The 17423-nt window shown below is 37.9% G+C and overlaps 1 protein-coding gene across 3 annotated transcripts in view; it reads left to right on the top strand.

Annotated features, from left to right (window-relative positions):
- The window catches only part of LOC115217712, a 71283-nt gene that overhangs the window by 25804 nt on the left and 28056 nt on the right, over positions 1-17423 (top strand). Inside the window, exon 1 of one of the 3 annotated variants that reach the window (XM_036505504.1) lies at positions 190-208. The exons of the other annotated variants lie outside the window; for them this stretch is intronic. The gene's annotated coding sequence lies outside the window, so the exon portion shown is untranslated. Of the gene's footprint in view, positions 1-189; positions 209-17423 lie in introns of those variants that run through there. 3 annotated transcript variants of the gene reach the window in all.

Below are 17423 nucleotides of genomic sequence, written 5' to 3'. Positions count from 1 at the left end.
AATGTTGTAGTGTAAGGGAAAGGAAGCGTTCAGAATATTTTATTAAGAATGAGAGATGAGGTGACTCTGACTGTGTATGTGATGGTGGTGGTAGTGATAGTTGTGGTGGAGGTGACGGTAGTGGTGATTGGTGTTGGTGGTGTTGGTGGAGATTGGTGGTGGTGACGAATGGAGGTGTGATGATGAATGAGAAGATATAATAAGAATGGTAAGTCTCAAAAAGGAGAGAAAATAGGGTTTATAAGTCTTTTATTTTATTGCAACATGTAATCTCCAAGACTGGGTTAAACAAGAGAAGAGAAGAGTGAGACACACACACACACACACACACACACACACACAGATAGAAAGATAGAGGCAGAGAGAGAAAGAAAAAGAGAGAAAGGAGGAGGGGATAATTTTTTTTTGTTATACTCTCCTTTATTGCCCAAAGATTATTAATCCAGTCTAAAGATTCCTGTTTGAATCTGTTGCATCATGTATTTGTATTGATGCCAACTATTATGGCATTATGGCATCATTCTAAGACCACACACACACACACACATGTACACACAAACACACACACACACAAATGCACACACACACATGCACACACACACACATGCACACACACGTAAATGTGCATATACAAATACATACATACTTACATACGTGAAGTATACTTTTCTTTCACTCTCTTCTTGGTGTTTGCTTCTGAGCAATCAGATAAGTGCAAATCAGTCAAGGAATTATATAAGATGCTATATATAAATTCTGTCTACAATCCATATTTTATTAGTGTTTAAAATAACAAAGTATTCTCCACTCCACTTCCCTGATCATCATCATTACTACCAGCCGTCATTATTAGATTTTGTTCTCTAAGTTGGTGAGCTGGTAGAATCATTAGCACCCCAGGTGAAGTGCTTTGCAGCATTTCATTTGCAGTGACGTTTTGAGTTCAAAATTCTGCTGAGGTCAACTTTGCCTTTCATTCTTTTGGGGGTCGATAAAATAAGTACCAGTTGATTAGTGGGGTCGATGTGATCGACTGTGCTCCTTCCCACACAATCCAGGCCTTTTGCCAATAGTAGAAAGGATTATTATTATTATTATTATTATTATTACCCATGCCAACCCCCTTGCTTGCGAAGACATGTTGGGGCAAGCGAAATCGAATTGAACCAGCCAGGTTCCCTGGTCTGGTGGTACGTAAAAAGCACTATCCGACTCGTGGCCGATGCCAGCGCCGCCTCCACTGGCTTCCGTGCCGGTGGCACATAAAATACACCAATCCGACCGTGGCCGTTGCCAGCCTCGCCTGGCACCTGTGCAGGTGGCACGTAAAAAGCACCCACTACACTCATGGAGTGGTTGGCGTTAGGAAGGGCATCCAGCTGTAGAAACACTGCCAGATAAGACTGGAGCCTGGTGCAGCCTTCTGGCTTCCCAGATCCCCGGTCGAACCGTCCAACCCATGCTAGCATGGAGAACGGACGTTAAACGATGATGATGATGATGATGATGATTATTATTCAGTAGTTTTATTTTTATAGCATGCTTTCACTTCACTACCGAGTGCAGCTTTGTGTGCCTTGGGTATGTGCTGTGGTTTGCTGTGATGCTCTTATGGTTACTGTATTGAAAGTGTTTTGCATAGGATTTATTATTATTATTATCATTATTATTATTATTATTATTATTATTATTATTATTATTATTATTATTATATAAAGGCAGCAAGCTGGCAGAATTGTTAGCATGTTGGGCAAAATGCTTGGCAGTATTTCATCTGCTGCTGCATTCTGAGTTCAAATTCCACCAAGGTCGACTTTGCCTTTCATCCTTTGGGGGGGGGGGCGATAAATTAAGTTCCAGTGAAACACAGAGGTTGATGTAATCAGCTAGTCCCTATGCCACAAATTTCAGGCCTTGTGCCTTTAGTAGAAAGGATTATTAGTTTCACTCTCGTGCTGATATATGGGTTGGATAGGTCTGCAATTATTACATCTTCTCTTCACTTGAGCCTCCTTTGTTATTTTGAATTCTTGTTCTTTTACATTTTATTTTTAAACTTGTTTCAATCATTGGACTGTGGTACAAGCATAGCTGTGAGGTAGGAAGTTTGTTTCCCAACTACATGGTTTCAGGTTCAGTTCCATTGTGTGGCATCTTGGGCAAGTGTCTTCTACTATAGCCTCAGGCTGACCAAAGCCTTGTGAGTGGAACTGGTGGATGGAAACCGAAAGAAGCCTGTCATTCATGTACACACACATATATATGCACGCATACACACCCACACAAACACACACACACACACGCATGCACGTGTGTGTATGTATGTGGGGTTTGGGTGTCTTTGTGTTTGTCTCTCACCACTGATTGACAAACAGTGTTGGTGTGTTTATGTCCCTATAACTTAGCTATCCAGCAAAAAAGACTAATAGACTAAGTGCCAAGCTAAAAAATAAGTACCAGAGTTGATTGGTTTTACTATAATTCCCCAAGGTGGTACCCCAGTATGGTCACAGTCTAATAGCTGAAACAAATGAAAGATAAAAAAGCTGTTGGGACCCTACCTTGAAGAGTTTAACTGAAAATTTTCCCCCAGTACTTATTTTTTTAAAGAACAACTAGAAAGATATAATTTTCAACGCATAAAAACTGATAGAACAGCATATCATCATCATCATCATCATCATTTAATGTCCGTTTTCCATGCTAGCATGGGTTGGACGGTTCGACCGGGGTCTGGGAAGCCAGGAGGCTGCACCAGGCTCCAGTCTGATCTAGCAGTGTTTCTACAGCTGGATGCCCTTCCTAACGCCAACAACTCCGTGAGTTGAGTGGGTACTTTTTACATGCCACTGGCACAGGTGCCAGGTGAGGCTGGCAATGGCCACGGTCGGTTGGTGCTTTTTACATGCCACTGGCACGGAAGCCAGTCAAGGCAGCGCTGGCATCGGTCATATTCGGATTTTCCCTTTTACGTGCCACCGGCACAGATATGACAACTACAATTTCCATTTGATTCTTTGATGTTGATGTACTTGTCTCAATAGGTCTCCTCAAGCACAGGGTGTCCTCAAGCACAGTGTGTGTATATATATATATATATCATCATCATCCTTTAACGTCTGCTTTCCATGCTAGCTTGGGTTGGACGATTTGACTGAGGACTGGCAAACCAGATGGCTGTGCCAGAGCAGAAAAATCTATCAGCAACCGGCTATGAGAATCAAACATTCTACCATTAAACTAAACTACGTTACCAAAAAATTCTTCTGCAATTTTAGAACTTACAAAGTCATCCAGAAGTGCTAGATATAATATAAAGTACGTCATATGTAAACAAAAAAAAAGTTTGTTTTTGAAGCGCTGAAATGTATTATAGTACAAGTAGAAAGATATATTTTTCAATGCGTAACTATTGATAGAACAGCATACATAGGATAAAATCCTTACAGAGCAGAAAAATTCTGTCAGCAACCAGCCATGTAAATCAAACTCAAATCCCTTTGATTTCCAGTCAAGTGCTCTACCATTAAACTAAACTACTTTACTGAAAAATTCTTCTGCAATTTTAGAACTTATAAAGTCATCCAGAAACACCAAATATAATATTTCTATTATATCTAATGTTGGCCTGCTTGCCCTATGAGCAGGGTAGCGTCATTCATCTGGGGCTATAGTAGAAGACACTTGTCCAAGGTATCTAATCAGTTCATGCCAGTCATGAGGCCAAGCATCCCTGAAAATTTCATTCAAATCCATCCAGCGGTTCTTGAGATATTTTGTTCATGACAAACAAACACAAACACAACTGAAAACAATACCTCTACCTTTGCTAAGGTGGAGGTAATAAATGTATTACTTACTGATGATACAACACCTTGCCCCTACATTAACCCTTTAGCACAGCGTTTCTCAACCATTTTTTATCCATTTTTTTATCGATGATTACTGCCACCACCACCATCATCATATACACAGTCAGAGTCACCTCATCTCTCATACATATATGTCATATGTAAACAAAAAAAAAAGTTTGTTTTGGAAGTGCTGAAATGTATTGCAGAACAAGTAGAAAGATATATTTTTCAATGTGTAACTACTGATAGAACAGCTTATATAGGGTAAAATCCTTACAGAGCAGAAAAATATATCAGCAATCCATTTCAGGGCTTCAAAAACAAACTTATGTTTGTTTACAAATGACATAATTTATCTTTTAAATTCTTAAAATTTTGGTACTTATTCTGTTGGTCTCTGTTGATGAACTGCAATAGGGATGTAAACAAACCAACACTGCTTGTCAAGTGATGGTGGTGGGGCAAACACAAACACAAAGCACACATACACATATACACACACACATATATCACGTGATCATATGATATGTCACGTGATTGACCAGACTATCAGATGTTATTACGCATTGCTGGTCACAATGCGCTTTTGCATCGTATTAACCTTTAAATGATGTTATCCTGCTGGTAGGGCAAGCAGACAAACAATCTCCCTCTGATCGAAGAGGGACTAGAGCAATGTGAAATGAAGTGCTTTGCTCAAGAACACAATGCGTCATCTAGTCAGGGAATCTGGCAATTATGAGTGCAACAGCCTAACCACTAGGTCACACACCTTCACTTACACACACACATGCACATATATACATACATGCACACATACATGCATGCACACACACACTCATACATATACATACATGCACACACACATACACACATATATACATGCACACACATACATACATGCACACCATACATACATGCACACATACATACATACATACATGCATACATATACATACATACATGCACACACACACACAAACATACATGCGCATACACAATAGGCTTCCATGTGGATCCTGCCTGCCAAATTCAGTCACAAGACATTGGTAGGTCTGGGGCTATAGCAAAAGACACTTGTCCAAGGAGTGGCTGTGTGGTAAGTAGCTTGCTTACGAACCACATGGTTCCGGGTCCAGTCACACTGCATGGCACCTTAATCAAGTGTCTTCTAATATAACCTTGAACTGACCAAAGCCTTGTGAGTGGATTTGGTAGATGGAAACTGAAAGAAGCCCGTCATATATATATGTATATATATGTGTGTGTTTGTGTGTGTCTGTGTTTGTCCCCCCCAACATCGCTTGACAACTGATACTGGTGTGTTTACATCCCTGTAACTTAGCAGTTCGGCAAAAGAGACCGATAGAATAAGTACTAGGCTTACAAAAAATAAGTCCTGGGGTCGATTTGCTTGACTAAAGGCGGTGCTCCAGCATGGCCACAGTCAAATGACTGAAACAAATAAAAGAAAGGAATCACTCAGTGGGACCAAACCTGAAACCATATGGTTGCAAAGTGAACTTCTTAACCACACAGTCATACCAGGGCCTACATCATATCTAGAAATCTATTTTTCACCTCTTTTGCGTCCTCAGCATTTTATTAACTCCTAAATTTTGGCACTTGTTCAACCAACACATAGCATCCATTGTTAATACATTTTCATACCTGTTTATTTATTTATTTTGTATACTCACATTGCAATCTGTGAACAATAATTACATTGGTTAGTAATCTTCCAATGAACCAATCATTGGTTTCAGTGTGGTCCTGCCAGTGAGAGTGACAAGAGACTGTCTATGCAGCATGGTGCAAAGCAAATACCAAATTAAATTGTACTTTTATTTAAAAGTACCAGTGTTTTACTTTTTCAATAATGCTTACATTTTTTACCAATATGCATTAGTAAACACACACACACACACTCATGCTTAGCTATCATGTACAAACAAGTATGAGGTGGCAGCTTATACTACAAGTGGCATTATAGTCAGAATCAGACATAAAGCCTCTAGTCATCCCTTGTAATCTTGACCTAGGAAGTGGACGGTGGAGGGAGAGAGGTTGGACCAGTACTGAGCTAGTATTCATTTTCAGCTTAGTTGATTGGAGCATTGTAAAATTAGCTGCCTTACTTAAGGACACAATCCAGAAATCAAGCCCCACAATTTTATGATTGTGAGTTCAACACTCTAACCACCTCGTCAGTTATCTACATGCGTATCTATTGTAAACGAGAACTCAGAGAGTGCAAACCTCCACCAAGGCAACACCAACGATTAGCCAGAGATGATTTTTAAAATGAGAATATCTGAAATAAACTCTACTGCTCTCACAAATAAGAATACTAAAAATGAACCCAACCGCTCTCATAAATGAAGTAGAAAAACTGGGAAAATAATCTAGAATACTTGTCTGGTACCAGATCAATCCCAAAATCTAATCAGTTCATGCCAGTCACGAGGCCAAGCATCCCTGAAAATTTCATTCAAATCCGTCCAGTGGTTCTTGAGATATCTTGTCCATGGACAAACAAACACAACTGAAAACAATACCTCTACCTTTGCTAAGGCAGAGGTAATAAATGTATTACTTACTGACGATGCAACACCTTGCCCCTACATTAACCCTTTAGCACAGTGTTTCTCAACCATTTTTTATCCATTTTTTTTATCGTTAATTACTTTATCTTTGATTTTTTTGATTTTTGATTACTATTTTATTCTGGTGGACACCCTTAGCCATTCGATGTTTAAAATCTAGTTTTAGAGAAACTTCTTTCAATATTCCTATTTTGTTTTTCACACATTATTAACATGTGCAGGTTGAATTATGTAAAATGTCAGAGAAAGAAACCCGACTGCTTCTTGCAATAAATACTAATATATACATTTAAAGCAAAATTTTATCAGGGTTACTTAAAATACTATTGTGGATCCCCAAATTACTATTTTTTTGTGTGGAACCCAAAAATCTTATATGGACCCCCAAAGTCTTATAGAGTCTCTAGTATTTAAATTCATATATATGCATTGAGATGTTGTCATGGCTGATGCCAGTGTCATGTAACTGGTATAAGTCGGCGAGCTGGCAGAAACGGTAGCACGCCGGGCGAAATGCTTAGTGATATTTCGTCTGCTGCTACGTTCTGAGTTCAAATTCCGCTGAGGTCGACTTTAAATAATAATAATAATAATAATAATAATAATTGTGTACAGTGCTCAGGTGCACTACAACTCATCTAAAGTGTATATATAATCAGGTGTAGTTTCGGCGGATTTCGGAAAGCATGAGGGCCTTAAAGGATGCAGTGTCATGGCAGTCAACAACTGACGCAGGCAGTTTATTCCATGCTTCAGCAACTCTGAGCGTGAAAAAATGTTTCCGAAAGTCATGGGAGCTGTGTTGTTGTTTGCCTTTCATCCTTTCAGGGTCGATTAAATAAGTACCAGTTACGCACTGGGGTTGATATAATCAACTTAATCTGTTTGTCTGTCCTTGTTTGTTCTCTCTGTGTTTAGCCCCTAGTGGGTAGTAAAGAAATAGGTATGTTAAAAGCACGCTTCAAAAGTTGGGTGATATGCTGTGCTTGTGAAGACCTGTTGAACTGAGTGAAATTGTAGTTGTGGCCAATGCCAGTGCCGTCTGACAGGCACCCATGCCGGTGACATGTAAATGCACTGTTCAAGCATTGGGCCTCATGAAGGCAGAGACAGGTGACCAAAATCTTTGGTGATATACCATGCTTGTGTAGACCTGTCAAACCAAGTGAGACTAGTCGTGGCCAATGCTAGTGTCAAGGCAATGGCACCTGTGCTGGTGGCATGTAAAAAAAAAACACCCACTACACTCTCAGAGTGGTTGGCATTAGGAAGGGCATCCAGCTGTAGAAACCATGCCAAATCAGACTAGAGCCTGGTGCAGCTTCCTGGTTTACTAGTTTTCAGTCAAACCATCCAACCCATGCCAGCATGTTAAACAGGCATCAAATAATGATGATGATGATAATATGCTCGCACTCACACATAGTGATGGTTGTGGCTAATGCCAAGTTTTCAACATTAGTCTTGCTTTTTTTTTCTTATCAGATTCACACTAACACATTACATAACTATATCCCATGAAACCATTGTGTACCTATATAGTTATGTATCAGTAGTTGCTATTTAGCTGGTACACAATTACTTGGCCTATGGTTAAAGCATTCCAACCATGAGCATCCTGTCTGGTTTTCTGGCAATGTATAGCTTACTCAGGACTATTATTGAAAATCTGACCTTCCTTTTTTCATGACTTTTGAATGGTTTGACTTTTTCTTTTGTTTGTTCTTTTTTTTCTAGCAAGTTGAACAACTACGCAGAAGCTCTTTCGTTGCTTTGTTTCACACAAGTAAATGTGTGTGTGTGTGTGTGTGTGTGTGTGTGTGTGTGTGTGTGTGTGTGTGTGTGTTTGTGTTTGTGTGTGTGTGTGTGTGTGTGTGTAGATAATAGATATATTTAATTGCAATAATCTACATATTTATAAATCTACAAGCCTGAGGAAAAGTACCTCTGGCCTGCTTGCTATCAGTTATTTAGAACAAAAGGAAACAAACTAATAAAGTGTTTGAACTATTTAATAATCAAAAGCAGAACCTGTTTTTCTCAAAGTCAAGCCAGATTTTATTTAGCTTTTAGGATAAAATAATGTTTTGTTTAAAAAAAAATATCCAATTAATATAATTAACACAGTCTGATTAGCTACAATGTGATTTAAGTTATGACTACTTGGATGTAGGTTATGTATTCAATTTTTATATAAAAAAAACCTTTTTGTATTCTTCATCAAAGACTATTAATCTGGTTTATTAACCACATTTGCTGGTGTATAAGGTGTGCTTTTCTTTATTTTTGAATGCATCAAAAAGTTGCCCTGCATCTAAAGTGGCCATATTACAGATGGGAGATTGTATGCTGTATGAGGGCTTACGAGGTGTATAAGCATGAGTCCACTTAGCACAACAATTGTTACTAATAATAAATATTGGAAACGAGCCAAAACATCTGTTTAGAAAACTGCTTATGATATGTCATGAAAAATTGTATATGGTATGTCAGCAGTTATATGGAGAGGTCATGTAATTTCATTACATCTTCTCCAGCATACACGAGCCCCCAGCATAATCAGGTGGGGCTTGTTTATGCTGTTTAATGACTGTGTTAACTTTAAGAAACATTTTTTAATCACCTTCCCAACCTCTCCTACTAACAGTGTTACTCTGTTGTCTCTCTGTTCTAAACCACAACCATATTGCCTGCACATTATTTAAATAAAAATCCTTTGAAAATGTTGAAAGGAATGTTAAACTTTCATTTGCCTATCAGTTATTTGCAATGAGTGGATGACAACAGAAACATAGCAGTGGTGCAACACCTTGGCAGCTAATTGCAGTAATATAGAATGTCAAAGCCAAAAATATGAGTTTTTTACACCCTGTAATGGCAATTCCCTTACTAATTCATATAACATAGTTTATAAATTATAAATTTATAGTTCCATATTTTATTTCAGTATACTGCCATGGAATTGTATTTACATGTACAGAATCATATATTTTTCTTAAAATATTTTTCAATAAGTGTATGATGAAACTTACTAATTTTGATTTTTCCACAACTTGCAAAATAGGGGTAGGGGTATCTTATACAAGTGTGCATCATGTATTCCAGCAAATGCGTTAACCCTTTTGTTACCAACCTGGCTGAAATTGGCTCTCACTCTGAGTACAAATGTCTTGTTTCCATAAGTTTTGAATTAAAATCTTCCACCAAACCTTAGTCACAATTTATGTTCCTAACACTAGCTTAATGATAACTAAGTTATTTTACTAAATTCTTTGTTATATTTAAAGTAATTGAAAGAAACACAGAGCATCTCAAAATAAATACAGTAATGAAAGGGTTAATTAGAAAACTTGATAAAGTGGCTGAAACTGCCATTGGTTGGCTTGAGGCTATATGAGAAGATTTTTAACCCAAGGTGTCACACATTGGGATTGAAGCTGAAACCACTTGATTGTAAAGTGAGCTTCTTCAGCACATTCTACTGTTTCTGCCATTGCACCTCTCAAGGAATCCTCTGCACAGTCATTAAGCCTGTTAGAAATAGCAGCCACACACACCTCACAGATTACAACTGCTTATTATCTTAAAATCTGAAAAATCACACATTGGTTTATGTAGTCCAAGAAAAACTATTCTTTTATTTTTTTACTTATTTCATTCTTTTGGCTGCGGCCATGCTGGAGCACCACCTTAAAGAGTTTTTAGTCAAATCAATCAACCCCAGGACTTATATTTTAAGCCTAGTGCTTTATTCTATCAGTGTCTTTTGCTGAACTGCTAGGTTATGGGAATGTAAACATACCAACACCAGCTGTCAGTGGTGATGGGAGGACAAATACACACAAACACACACAAACCAAGGTTGCCAGGTTGCTTACCCGGTAACCCTGGTTGCTTATATATATACATACATATACATCATGATGATGATGGCCATCCACTCGTGACCGAGGAAGATCATTGCTGACCTTCAGGAACATTGTGCGCTCTAGGACTAACTTATATTTTGCAATTGCAGTTCCATTGGTGGCTAATGAATACATATATACATGTGTGTGTGTGTGTGTGTGTGTGTGTATATATATATATATATATATATATGTGACAAGTAAGCGAACCATCCAATCGTGGTCGTTGCCAGCGCCGCCCCGACTGGCCTCCGTGCCGGTGGCACGTAAAAGGAACCATCCGTTCGTGGCCGTTGCCAGCCCCGCCTGGCCCCTGTGCTGGTGGCACGTAAAAAGCACCATCCGATCGTGGCCGTTGCCAGCCTCGCCTGGCCCCCGTGCCGGTGTCACATCAAAAGCGCCATCCGTCCGTGGCCGTTGCCAGCTCCGTCTGGCACCTGTGCGGGTGGCACGTAAAAAGCACCCACTACACTCACGGAGTGGTTGGCGTTAGGAAGGGCATCCAGCCATAGAAACACTGCCAGATCAGACTGGGCCTGATGCAGCCTTCTGGCTTCACAGACCCCAGTTGAACCGTCCAACCCATGCTAGCATGGAAAGCAGACACTAAATGATGATGATGATGATGATATATATATATATATATGATGGGCTTCTTTTAGTTTTCATCTACTAAATCCACTCCTTAGGTTTTGGTGGCCCAAAGCTATAGTAGAAGAAACTTACCATGCAGTGGGACTATGTCTGAAAAAATAACATGATGAGATGGTTATGTCTGCCAGATCACATCTGACCCACTACTAAATACCATCATCATATTCATCATAATCTCATTTAACATCCATATTCCATACCAACCATGAATTGGACAATTTGAAAGTATCCAACAGGTCAGAGGACTACATTGTGCTCCACTGTCTGTTTTGGTATGATTTCAAAAGCTGGATGTCCCTTTCTTGTGCCAACCATTTTACAGTGTTTTCTTCATGCCACCAGCACTAGTGAGGACCCCTTGTAACTAGCAAGGCTACACACCCTGAGAGAAGAGGCTTTGTGTTTGGAGATGAGGGGGTTAAGGTATAACATAAAGGGCCCAAGCAGAATAGGTTTCTAGCTGTAAGGGGGTCTACACAGCTTCTCACATTTTAGAAGTGAGGGTTGAGTGACAATCAGGGCAGTGTGGGGGAAGAGATAAAAATAGTGGTGGTTAGGTGCCTGTAAGGACCTTCAAGGTAAGTAGAAGTAAGTGGGGGCAGAAGAGCAAGGCTGTGCTTATCTTAGCAACAACAGAGATCTTAAAAACTGCAAATAAAAATTTTAATTACTTCCTGTGCCTATCCTCCTCCTCCCCTTCCACCCCACCTCCTCCTCCTCATCTTCATCATCACTTTGTCATTTAACATCTGTTTTCCATGCTGGCATGGGTTGGAGGAACTGGCAAGGCCAGGAGCCACACCAGGTTTCTATGGCTGGATGCCCTTCCTAATGCCAACCACTTTACACAGTATACTGGGTGCTTTTTACATGGTACTATCACCAGTGCTTTTTATCTGACACTAGCACCAGTACTTTTTTATGTAGTAATCTCTCTCTATATAAACGGCAGTTTGTCTGTGTGTCTGTTAGGTTGTACCCTCAACCTGACCACGGCTTTCAACCGATTCTGATGAAACTTGACACACACATAGCCCAATGTCATAATTCAAAACTAACGCAGCGAAAATTTTGAAAAGTTCCCCCAGTTCTGAAAAAAATCGATAAATTCGACATGGGGTCGAGAATCAGAAACACAAACCACAGACTGTCTAGGGGACGCAACTCGACCTTTTTAACTCTCAAAAAAATTTACCATAATTTTTTTCCCATTTTTTTTGCTATTTTTTGGCTATAACTCTCTAAAAATGCTTTATAGTTATTTCCCTTACAAACCCGAGCAACGCCGGGCGATACTGCTAGTTAATAACTAAAACTAAATAATTAATTCTAAATTATGGAGTAAAGAATTACGTCATATGCTACTGGTATTGTTTCTTAATTTGTTAATTAATTTTTGCTTCATAACTTTCCCTTACAACTTGGATTTAGGCTTCCAGCTCGTGACAGAATTTGGGATTTCCACTTAAGACAAACATTTCATTCTAGTTACACTGCAAATGATCTTATAAAGGGTATGAACACCATTGCATACCATTTCTCTATATAAATCTGAAGCATTGCAGTGCTTGGTTAGATATTCAGACAATCTACTATTTTTGCCCTCCCCCTCCCCTCTACTACTACTACTACTACTACCACTACCACCACCACCTCCTCCTCTTCTTCTTCTTCTTCTCCACTAAGTACCTCTTCATGCTCTGCAACTTTTACCCCTGCTTCTTCCTTCCCGCCACCTCCCATCAGCCATTTCATCTGTAAACACAATACCTTTGATTCTTTATTATTTACAGTTTTCACGCCCATGGAGGCAAAAAAGTCTTGTGTGATATTTCATCTTGAGATTCTTGTTGTTCGAAGTTGTTTACTATCTCATCTTCATCTTCCTCTCACTAAAAGTACATATCTATTGCTGTCTTAGGTACACTGAAACATCTTTGTCTATGTAACTTCTCATCTCTTCTCTCAAACTACTTTTCTAATCACTGTACATATCATAAAGTACAGCTCACTATTGTAAGCAGCAGTCTTAAGGAGACTTTTATTAGTTAGATTGTAGTGGTAATGGTTAAGGGTTGATTTTTTTTCTCTGATATAAACATGCATACTATGTTGTTTTTTTATATTTCGTTTCTATCCAGTATGTTCTAGTTTATTCTAGTGTGTTCCAAGCTCAACTAGGGAGACTCTACATAGTCACATAAACTTCTAGGAATGGCAACCACATATCTGCTTTTTTTATCAACTTAACACATTTGTTACTATAGTTTTGTTTAAATATATTGCTTTTCTTTCAATTAATTTTGAAAATAATGAATAACTAACAGGTTTGTTTTCTTTTCGACCCTTTAGGATTGGAATTTTTGAAAAGTAAAAACTTTGCATTATGTAGCTTGTTATTCTCTTTAAGCGAACATTTTTTTGGTTGAAATACACCGAAAAATGGTGACACAGTAGTCAAACAATCGTAAAAAATAGGGATTTTCATAGAAAAAAAGCACCTTTTTGATGTAAATAATTTTTGGTGTTAACATGGTCCGATTTGAATTTTTTCTTCTATGGAATGAAGAGCAAGCCTTCTTCTATCATAGTCTCAATTTTGGTCAACTTGCGCCGCAGGGTCTCGGAGGAGATAGTGTTAGTTGAAGGCTACCAAACCTACCACACACACACAGACAACTTCAGCTTTATATATATATTTAATAAAATAACATTCCTGTTATTATTAAGTTGGTGTTTGAACCATAAATTAATGTGAAATTTTGATGGAATTTAGATCACTTTAACACTTTTGTTGCCATATATCTGTTAAAATAGACTTCCTTTGTTTCAATTAGTAAAATAACACTTTCATTATTAAGTTGAAGTTTGAATCATAAATTAACATGAAATTTTGATGGAAGGTATCAATTTAGATCACTTTAACCCTTTTGTTACAATATACTGCCTTTGTTTCAATTAGTTTTGAAAATAATGAAGAATTTAGTAAAATAACACTTTCGCTTTTAAGCTGGTGTTTGAACCATAAACTAACATGAAATTTAGATCATTTTAAAACAGAAGGTTTGTATCATAGAATTAGGTTATATAAGTTACTGTTTATATAACCTTAGAAGGTTATATAAGTCAGCCTGGGGCTATAGAAGAAGAAAACACTTGCTATAGGTGCCACACTGTAGGACTGAACCCCAAACCACATGGTTGCAAAGCAAGCTTCTTAACCACACAGCCATGCCTGGAAAAATATTTTCAACCAAAATCAACATTTCAAAATATATGCTATACATTAATATTATATTTTAATACTATAGATAATAAGATTTTACCGATTTCCTGTGTGAGATAAAACTTCTGTTTCTTTTAGCCGTTAATTGATAGAAGATTGAATATAGCTACCCTACTGATGGATTTTTCCCATTATTTCAATTAAGTTCCATTGTCACACCACAATAGCTTGATACAAGTGACTATCATTCTCTTCTACTGCTGGCCACTGACCTACACACACACACACACAAATAATGCATGACAAATATACATTGCAAAGCAACCCATCATTGTTTCTTTCTTTTTTTCAGTAGTAGACAGCTGGGTGTTTATAATTTTCTTTTAGAAAAATATTCATGTTTTGATATAAACAACTCCCACATCTTATGTGAATGCTACTCATACTTATATAGTTGTCATTATTGTAGCCATCAGAAGTGTTAGCATGCCAAGTAAAATGCTAAGCGGTATTTCGTCTGTCCTTATGTTTCAGAGTTCAAATTCTGCCGAGGTCAACTTTGCCTTTCGTCCTTTCAGGGTCGATAAATTAAGTACCAGTTGCATATTGGAGTCAATCTAATCGATTGGCCCCATCTCCCCCAAAATTTCAGGCCCTGTGCCTATAGTAGAAAGAATTATCATCATCATCATCATCATCATCATTGTCACCACTGGCACCATCATCATTTCACATCCATTTTCCATATTGTTGTGGGTTGGACAGTTGGACAGGAGCCAATGAACAAGATACCTTTGTCAAATATCAATGTCTGCTTTGACTTAGTTTCTATGGCTGGCTACCCTTCCTAATACCAACCACTTCACAGAATGTATTGAGTGCTTTAGTCAACTGAATTGGTTTCAGTACACACCTGATTCTCACCTTATTGCTCTACAGCAGCGCTTCTCAACCATTTTTTTAAACAATAGACCCCTTTAATTTCTATTTTATTCAAGTGTACCCTTAGAGCCATTCGATGTTTAAAAAAGTCATATTATATTTTTATAACTACGTGTATAAGGAACCCCCTAATTTTGGGGGTTTAAAATTTGGAAAAATGGTTTTGTAAGGGATTATAATACTATACATGTACAAGAAACTCCCATATTTTTTAAACCTAATTTTTGACAAAAAAGGGTTCTTTATACACGTTAAAATACAGTAAATATCATTAGGAACTGTATAAAAAATTATTAGAATATTTTGTGTATTGTAGAATTATAACCAATTTGTTGCACATAAATTTTAAGAACAAAATCTTACATGGACCTGCAAGGTTTCATGTGGACCCTGCTTGAAAACCACAGCTCTACAACATGAAATATATTGAACTTGGTTTGGGTTTGATCTCAGAACATAGGAGGAGAATGACACTAAATATATAAATGACTGAGAAAAATGACCTAGGTGTACCATCATCATCATCATCATCATTAAATATATAGATATTCTTTTACTCTTTTACTTGTTTCTGTCATTTGACTGCAGACATGATGGACCACTGCCTTTTAGTCAAAGAAATCAACCCCAGATCTTATTCTTTATAAACTTAGTACTTATTCTATCAGTCTCTTTTGCCAAACTGCTAAGTAAACACATCAACATTGGTTGTCAAGGGATGGTGGGGTGACAAATACAGACACACAAATACATACATACACACACACACAAAAACACCCCCCACATACATACACACATATATATGACAGGCTTCTTTCAGTTTCCACCTTCCAAATTCACTCAGAAGGCTGTTGTTTCTAGCACACCGGGTTTTCTGGTGATACTCTAACATTTTTTATGTCTGCTATTTCAGTACAATTCTATGCATGCATTAAACATCAGATGAAATTAAAACATCAGGTATTTTTAGCCTTTTGAAAGAGAGTAGGTGATGGGTGTGCAAGGTGAGGGAAGGGGCATTGAGTGTTTCTTTAAGAAAAATTAAACTTTAAAAAAATATATATTTCCCAAATTTGTAATCTCTGTATTTTTCTACATGGATAAAAAAATTTGTAAAAAAGTTACAAATTAAGAAATTGCTGTGGGGACAGGGGGGAAACTAAAATTTTGAAAATGCGATTTCTGGGCAAAATCATATTAACCCCCTTTTCTACAATGAAACAATACATAGTTTGTGATCCTTCTTAAGAGCAGAAAGCACGTTCATGCAAATCCATGCAAATTGTACCTTCCCTACTTTACTTTTAAACAAACTGTTACTTCCATTACACCAGTAATCCAGTTCACTATATATCAGCTGTACTGATTCTGCCCATAAGAAAGGAACAAATAATGCAATATAGCTATATGTCATAACACCCAGGCAACACCTGGATGCATTGCTAGTGTGTGTAGGGCTTTGTATCCCCTGCTCCATTGCTTGACAACTGGTGTTGGTTTGTTTGCCTTCCTGTAACGTAGCAGTTCAGTCACAGAGACTGACAGAATAAGTACCAGACTTGAAAAAAATATAAGTACTGGGATCCATAAAATTCAGCTAAAACCCTTCAAGGTGGTGCCCCAACATGGCTGAAGTTCAATGACTGAAACAATTAAAAGAATATAAAAACTGTGAGAATCTTTCTAGCATATTCTAGTCGAGTGATTCTAGCAATTTACTAACATGGTGCTGTCATCATCCTCATCCTTGTCATCATCATAATGTCCACTTTTCCATACAAGCATGAGTTAGGTGGAATTCATTGAAGCAGATTTTCTATGGCCTGATACCCTTCCTATCATCAACCCTCATCAGTAATCAAGGTGATAGTTCTGTATGGTTAAGGCAATGAGGTGGCAGAATGGTTTGCATGCTGGGGAAAATGCTTAGCAGCATTTTGTCTGTCTTTTTACTTTCTAGATTCAAATCTCACTGAAGTTGACTTTGTCTTTCATCCTTTCTGGGTCAATTGAACACTGGGGTTGATGTAATCGACTTGCTCCATCCCCTTAAATTGCTAGTCTTGTGCCAACATTTGAGACCAATATTTCTGCAAAATTGGAGTTGTTTACACAGATGATTGGAAATGAATGACAAGCTTGTGTGATGGCCACACTCATTTACAACTATCATATGATGTTTAAACAAGGAGACACAAACATGCATACACACACACACACACATACATGCATG

The sequence above is a fragment of the Octopus sinensis genome, linkage group LG1, assembly GCF_006345805.1.
Source record: "Octopus sinensis linkage group LG1, ASM634580v1, whole genome shotgun sequence".
NCBI lineage: Eukaryota > Metazoa > Mollusca > Cephalopoda > Octopoda > Octopodidae > Octopus > Octopus sinensis.
This window is presented reverse-complemented; position numbering and strand designations above follow the sequence as displayed.